This window comes from Miscanthus floridulus, chromosome 2, assembly GCF_019320115.1.
Source record: "Miscanthus floridulus cultivar M001 chromosome 2, ASM1932011v1, whole genome shotgun sequence".
NCBI classification, from domain to species: domain Eukaryota; kingdom Viridiplantae; phylum Streptophyta; class Magnoliopsida; order Poales; family Poaceae; genus Miscanthus; species Miscanthus floridulus.
The window spans coordinates 9,105,439-9,113,528 of record NC_089581.1 but is presented as its reverse complement, the minus strand read 5'-3'; the positions used below and the strand labels follow the sequence as shown (position 1 = coordinate 9,113,528).

General features: G+C 43.4%; 1 pseudogene; it reads left to right on the top strand.

Annotated features, from left to right (window-relative positions):
• The first annotated feature begins 410 nt into the window (after positions 1–410).
• On the top strand, positions 411–7,093 carry LOC136516458 (casein kinase 1-like protein HD16; annotated as a pseudogene).
• Positions 7,094–8,090: the final 997 nt, after the last annotated feature.

Sequence of the window (8,090 nt, the reverse complement as noted above, 5' to 3'; positions counted from 1 at the left end):
TGTAGACCTAGAATGCTATCTAGAGGAAGGAGAAGGTGTCGAACCTGAGATCCCAGAGGGAGTGGATCCAGAGGCCTCCATCAGCTTCGTCGGTGAAGTCTGCTCACGGGCAGCGATGGTTGGGGAAGACGTCGGTGTAGCGGTCGTCGGTGTAGCGTGGCGGCGCGGCTGGTGGCGCTTCCCGTCACTGGCTACGCCCCTCACGATCGGATTAGGGTTTGTCGGTGGGGTTTGCGGCTCACGGCGAACCTCGTACTTTGAGCCGCCGGCCCCCCACTTCTTTATATAGCGCAGTGCGACGGGGGCCCACCAACCATGTAGGGTTGGGCGCCCCCGATCAGGGCGCGTGACCAAGGCCCAATAGGCCGTTGGGCTTATTGGTTGGGAGATCAATCTAACAAGTTATTGACACAGCCCAAAAGGACCTTTGTTTGAGCAAGGCAGCTGCCCGTGCTGCCAACTTAAGAATGGCAGGTGATTTTGCGGACAAATTTGCAGTGGCAGAGGATGATGCCACAGCCTCTCCAGTGCTTGAGAGGGTATGGATTCTCTGTCCCTGACGTGTTTCTTTACATGGTGTGCAATTTTGTAGATTGATCGATCAAGTGTTGTCCTTTGACCTATTAGAAAGCCTTTTTTGTGTTGTTTGGTCTTGATGTCTTGTTTTGTAGTTCCATCATGTAGCTTGTATTATTCAGAGAAGTTCACATGTGCCCTGTTGTGTTAGATACAATTATTATCACTGGGAGCATGCTTCTCTTGTGCTGTATCTGTTTACTTTTCTGTAGAGTGTAGCATGCAGTCTTAGGCATACATGCTATATGTTGGGCACAATATTAGTTCTTCTCATATAGAAGCAAAGAACAAAACCAAAGTTAGAACCTACCATGGTGATGATCAATCTGAATGGTGAAGAGGAACAAAATCGTTGGCTTTGGTGTGCTTGATAGATTGCATCTTTATTTGCATGAGAGAAATCAAGTTCTGAATTATTGGATTGTACCATCAGAATACTTTTGGTTTTTAGAAAGTAGTAATGATATAGTAAAGAACTAGCACAATGAACTCAAGGAAATGGAAATAATAAACAATATCTTCCTGGATTAGTTGTTTTTTGCCTATTGTATTTCAGTGATTATTAAAACAATTCCTCACACCCCTCTTCAACAATTCTTGCCTTTGCAGTCTCTTAGGGAATACAGTAGGTGTTAATCTTTTTTTATCAAACACGCACGCCATATCTTTATATTAAGAACGAGAAAGGGCAAAAGAACCCATGCAAGAAACCACACACTCACACGAACTCGCGGACTCAAGTTTAAGATCTTTAGAGAACAGAGATAGCAGAGAGATTGTATTCCCCATTTGGGACAGACATTGTGAAGAATTTGCTGGCACATTCAGTGCACTGCATTTACATTTTTAGGAATGGGCACTAAAGACATATTCACTTGGCAAGATAAAGTCTTTATTGTTTAAATAGGTTTCTATCTTTTATTATAATCTTAGTTTGCCATTTGAAGGGCGGGCCTGGTGCAAGCGGTAAAGTCTTACCGCCGGTGACCGGAAGGTCCCGGGTTCGAGTCGCGGTCTCCTCGCATTGCACAGGCGAGGGTAAGGCTTGTCAGTTGCCACTGACATCCTTCCCCAGACCCCGCACAGAGCGGGAGCTCTCTGCACTGGGTACGCCTTTTTTTTTAATCTTAGTTTGCCATTTCTTGCCGATTAACTTGCCTATATGTATAGTTCTGCAGCTATGAATTATAAGCACCTATACGTTATCCAATTGTTGCAGGTTCAAGTAGGTAATTCCCCAGAATATTTAACTGGTAGAAAGTTAGGCAAAGGTGGCTTTGGCCAGGTTTATGTTGGAAGAAGAGTATCTGGTGGATCTTCTCGTATGGGTCCTGTTGCATATGAGGTTTCTTCTTTTATCTCTTTCAATTGAATGCTAAAGTTCTATTTGGTACACCATTCAAATATCTGGGTGAATGTCCTGTAGGTTGCACTAAAATTTGAGCACCGAAGCAGTAAGGGATGCAACTATGCCCCCCATGCGAGTGGCACGTTTATCAGTACGAACCTTCATAATCCTCCTCCTGTATTTCAATTATTCTCTGTGGATAATGATCCATTATCTTGTCTGACCAGCACTCTCAATGGTTGTTATGGCATTCCATCAGTCCACTACAAGGGTCGCCAGGGAGAGTACTACATTCTTGTGAGTTTAAAGTTAGTTATTAACTGCCAAAAAAATGTATCCGAACTTAACTGGATATTTTATTAAACCTGCATTCCAAATTTCAGGTAGTGGATATGCTTGGTTCCAGCCTCTGGGATGTTTGGAATTCTGTAGGACAAGCGTAAGTATCTTGCCAAACTGTTTACCTTATCCATATGCTTTCTTACTCCCTACTGATATCAATGCCTCCAATAGGGTGGCTCCTCAAATGGCTGCTTGCATTGCTGTTGAGGTCATATCAATTCTTGAGAAACTTCATTCAAAAGGGTAAACCGAAAAGTATTCGATAATTATAGTAAGATGCATGAATTTTAGTGTACTTTTGATGCTAACAGTCACATGGTTTCCTATCATTGCCAGCTTTGTACATGGCGATGTGAAACCAGAGAACTTTTTGCTTGGTCAGCCTGGTTCACCTGATGAGAAGAAGCTTTTCCTGATTGATCTTGGTTTAGGTACCTTGTTCAAAATAACTTAATCTATGTGTGAAGATATTTTGTTCAAAATAACTTAATCTATATGTGAAGATAGTAAGATACTATGTCTCACATTGTTGAGACACTATGGCCTTCGCTAGTTGGGGTTGGCTTCTTAGGATATGTTTTATGCCCCCACTGACCTTTTCTACACTGTTCTGTGAATTTTAAAATTATGCAGCATCCAGGTGGAAAGAAGCAGCATCTGATAAGCATGTTGAATATGATCAGAGGCCTGATATCTTTAGGTTAGTTAGATCTTGTGGTGCACTGGTGCATGTTACTGTACTAGCTTCTCTCTGTATAAAATTGTATCACCTCCTAATATTAACTATCTCCTCTTTACATTTTGCAGGGGAACAATTAGATATGCTAGTGTCCATGCTCATTTAGGTCGTACTGGTAGTAGGAGGGATGATCTGGAGTCACTGGCATACACCCTTATTTTTTTAATAAGAGGAAGATTGCCTTAGACTTGCTCAGCTTTGTCTGTGTAACATGTTCTGTTTGGTCTTGGACCTGTTTTTGCTAATAATGATTTAATAATGCAGGGAGATAACAAGAGTTTTCTTGTTTGTAAGAAGAAAATGGCCACTTCTCCAGAGATGCTTTGTTGCTTCTGTCCAGCTCCATTCAAATATTTTCTTGAGATGGTCACCAATTTGAAATTTGATGAAGAGCCAAATTACCCTAAACTTATTTCTGTTTTTGATGGTTTGATTGAAGAGCCTGCTTCAAGACCCATCAGAATTGATGGAGCTCTAAAGGTCTGATCTGCCATGAACACAACATATTACCATTTCCAAAGTTCCAACTATTTTATTCATTTGGAAAAATCCAATCATTAGTTTATTCTGCTTCTTTTAGTTTTGGTCATGAATCTGTTGCACATACTATAGGTTGGACAGAAACGTGTTAGAGCACACGTAAAGCTTGAGGTCGAAGAACAACCGAAGAAGAAAGTTAGGTTGGGGAGCCCAGCAACTCAATGGATTTCAGTGTATAATGCTAGGTGGCCCATGAAGCAGAGGTAATTGCATTCAAATATGCCAGTCGTATAAATTGCTCTTTTATATTTGTGCATCTAAATACAGTATTTTCTATTGGCTGTGATGTCGTATTTCCCTTGCTCTTTAAAATGGTATGTTCTAGAGTCTAGACTAAGTGCTTCCTTTGCTCACAGCACACAGTATCACTAGGGTTCTGAATGATGATTTGTTTGTTTGTTTATCTTTATGTGATTTCTTTGAATACACACTTGGCATCTCATGTGGCTTCTTATCGTTTCACCAGTATTGAAATTTAGCCACTAAAAAATCTTGTTACGACCATGATTCTTTTTCTCTGAGAAAGAGGCTTTTTTGTGCCCCTGTGCCCTTTTCACTTTGTAAAATTGTAATCAACATGCTTTCTAGACATAACATAAACACATGATAAAACAAGAGCTGGCATTTTAATTCCTGATATGAAGAACTTCTTTAGATGGTATCAAGGATATGATGGGATTCATGGAACTACGTTCTTAAGCATTGGATAAATGTAGCTGAATTAAGCAGTATATCTTTTTGGTCATGTTTGGGATAGCGCTAGTGTGAACTCCCCCTCTAACAGTCATACATCTTGCATGACCCTAGTTTTGCATAATGCCTTGGCAAAAGTAGCAATCAACATTGTTGTACGAGTTAAAAATAAAGCGTTACATGCTATTTCTAGTACTGTGCAATCTAAGCTTGTGTAACTCCTATTTCTCTGTGTGTGCATGTGTGCTTTCTTTTTAGTTTGAAATATATGAAGTCCCACTGGTTACTCAGCTATTTATTCTTATTTTTGCTGCTTCCCCCTATTTAAGTATGATTTAAAAATTTTCACTGTAAAAGACACTGCTTCTTTTGTCTTTAGATATCATTATAATGTAGCTGATTCAAGGCTGCACCAGCATATAGAAAAAGGTAATCGAGATGGTTTGTATATAAGTTCTGTGGCTTCTTCAGCAAACTTTTGGGCTCTCATCATGGATGCTGGGACTGGGTTTTGTTCTCAAGTTTATGAGCTCTCACAAGTGTTTCTGCACAAGGTACACTATGATCTCTTTCTTTCCCTCTGTCACTCCATCTCCTGATTCTAGGTTATGTATATTTGTAGGAGTGGATTACAGAGCAGTGGGAGAAGAATTATTACATAACAGCAATTGCTGGAGCAACCAATGGAAGTTCCTTGATTGTATGTCTAAAGGTCTGTAGATTGTTTTTCTCTACTAAACAGTTTTCAAATTAGGTCCGATATGCAGATTGGAATGCAAATAATCAGATAATTTTTTTATGGTCAATAATCAGATAATTTTCATGTTTTTCCATGATGTTTAGGCCTAGACTTCCAAGTTGCAGGTTCGGGTACACTAAAATCGCTGCATGGACTCCATATTTCCATATGCCATATATGGTATCATCAGCCAATTATTGTGTCAGCCAAAGCATGACAGGAAACATATTATGTCCCCATATTATCTACCTGTTCTTGCTAATATCATTAGTGTGCCATTAGCCATAGTTCTGATACATGACATGCTAATGTTAGTTTTACTATTGGTTATTATAGTTCTGATATACTAGTGATAAGTTGATGGCGTGAGCAATTTTCTGTTGCTGAGCATTGACAGGACGTCTATGTAATGTGTGTTCCTTGTGAACTGTTAACGTCTTTTCTTCCATATAAAGTATTGTTCTGACTTGGTATGCCTCATCACTACAGGAACTCTGTACACACAGCAGTCATACAAAGTCAGTGAATCATTTCCTTATAAATGGATTAATAAAAAATGGAAAGAAGGTTTTCATGTGACATCTATGGCTACAGCAGGGAATTGTTAGGGAGTGATCATGTCAAGGAATGCAGGCTATTCTACTCAGGTTACATATCTACTTGTATCTATCAGTTTTTCTTTAGAATACAAGCTGTATTTACCGTTTCTTTCTTCTTCTTTTTTTTTGCAATACATCATATGGAATGGTGATCATGTTTTTCATGAATTATGTGGTTTCTCATGTGTCAGGTAGGTTAATTTGTGCTGTATTTTCCATCTTTATTTATATTTGGAGTTGACTGATCATCAATTCCTCTCATCTGATATTTTTTTTTCCTCTGGAAATTAATTTGATGAGTCTTTTTGTATTCTTGTTATTTCTTTTGGTCCCCATTGCAACCTTGTCTGTGAATCCTTTGAGGCACCTCATGAAACTACATAATCTGAAGTACTTTCCTTTGGGTTGTAAGAATAACTTTAACTACAAACCCCAACTCGACATTTGTAGGACTAATTCTTCTTTAAAATAAAATTTCTTTCTTGTATTTGATTATTTTTTTTAAGCTGCCTGCAATTCATCAGTTGTGGTCCTACACACCCAAGGGTCCCAAAGTTAGGCTCTGAATTCTGATAGAAATGCATCCTGCATGGAGAACTCCCCTTGCTCATCACTCTGAAGAGTTACTTGTCCCTTTTTTTTTAAAATAAAAGAGTTACTTGTCCATCATCAAGAGTTATTTGTAAAAACATTCTGTGCTACATTATTGCGTATGGATATGCATTTTAACTCTATAATTTGGTTGACAGCGAGCTTCTATGCAAAACACCCAATCTGTAAACATATGGTCCCAACTCCCAACGGAGCTGAATCTGCCTTGAAACATACAGGTTGTGGAGCTGGACTTCCTGTATCCTAGTGAAAGTATCCATCGGCGATGGGAGACTGGTTACAGAATAACGTCGACTGCAGCTACGCCAGACCAAGCTGCTTTTATCTTGAGCATCCCAAAGAGGAAGCCCATGGACGAGACGCAAGAAACTCTTCGTACTTCCGCCTTCCCCAGCACCCATGTAAAGGTATATGTATCTATATTTGCATCCATTATCCATGCAGTTTACTATTTAGGAACAGATTTTCTAGTGCCTTGTTTCTGTCTATCTACCAATCTGACACGGGACAAAAAAAAATCAGGAAAAATGGGTGAAGAACCTGTATATTTCCTCGGTCTGCTACGGGCGAACTGTGTGCTGACGTGTATGTTGAAGTTCCAAGGTGCACAGTTAGGCTTTAGCAATGTGCCAATATCCTACTTCTGATTGTAAAGGATGACCTTGTCCATAAGTTAGGGTCATATTTGTTAGTATATATGTGTTTTGTAGAAGTGCTAAACGCTCATTTGATGAGCTCGGCGGACGCCTCCACCGCTGGCGCCACACGGCGATGCTGTAGATTCACCTTTGTGCTCCCGTACGTAGCTTTTGACGACGTTGCTGTAACGGGCTATGCTTTGCTATGCTATTGCTACCTCAAAAGCAAACACATTCATTCATATATGCTGAAGATTTTACACAAAACACGACACATGTACAGGGCTTCATACAACAGCCCCATGCATATGCATCCCATGGAGACGACTAAACAAGCTAGGCGCGCATCAATACGCCCAACCAGGCGAATCGCACACGGCGGGGCCGTGGTAGCGCACGGACCCCTGGCTGACCATTCGCAATGGCCTCTCCCTGGTGGCCGAGGCGGCGGCGCGCGTGGCCTCCACCGCCGTCACGACGGCCGTCATGATGCTGCGCCGTCCTTGTCCGTCTCCCGGATGAACCTGGTCACTCAGAACCTGCCACTGCCCAGGTACGAGAGGTAGGAGCTCTCCAACCAGACGCCGGCGGGGTTTGCGTAGCCGTCGACGTATGCCCAGACGTGCCGGTGAACCGTCCTTCCGGCGGTGTTCAGGTCGGCCGCGCACAGGTCGGACGCTCCGCCGTCGGTGAAGCCGAACCACAGGCCGTAGTCGGCGACGTACTGCGCGCGTCCACGGAAGGGCAGTGCCCAGTCGCCTTCCTTGCGCCACGACGCGCGCGCCGCGTCGAACGCGTACGTGCCGTCCCTCGTCGAGATCCTGATGGCCGAGGCGGCGCCGGCGCCGGCATCGGCGAACGACTCTATGGTCACATTCATGTACCTCTCCAACGGCGGCGAGGGGAGGAGGCTCCAGAACCAGTCCTCGCGGTGGCGGTCGTAGGTCAGGGCCTCGAAGTCGAGTCAGTCCTGCTCCTCGTACCCGGGGCCGCGGCCGAGGTGGTAGAGCCTGCCGCCGGCCTCGGCCCACGTGGACCCGTGGCCGTGCCACTTGACGTGGCGCGCGTCGGGCCCGGCGCGCACGGATTCCGTGCGCGTGTCGAAGATGACGGTGTGCCGGTTCCTGTCCACGCTGACGATCTTCTCCACGCCACGGCCCGGCGGGAGGAACTGCCGGCCTCTGGCGCAGCCGAAGCGCTCCAACGGCTGCGGTAGGGCAACGGCGGGCTGTGTCGCTGCCGCCTCCGGCCCGTGCTGTGCGCG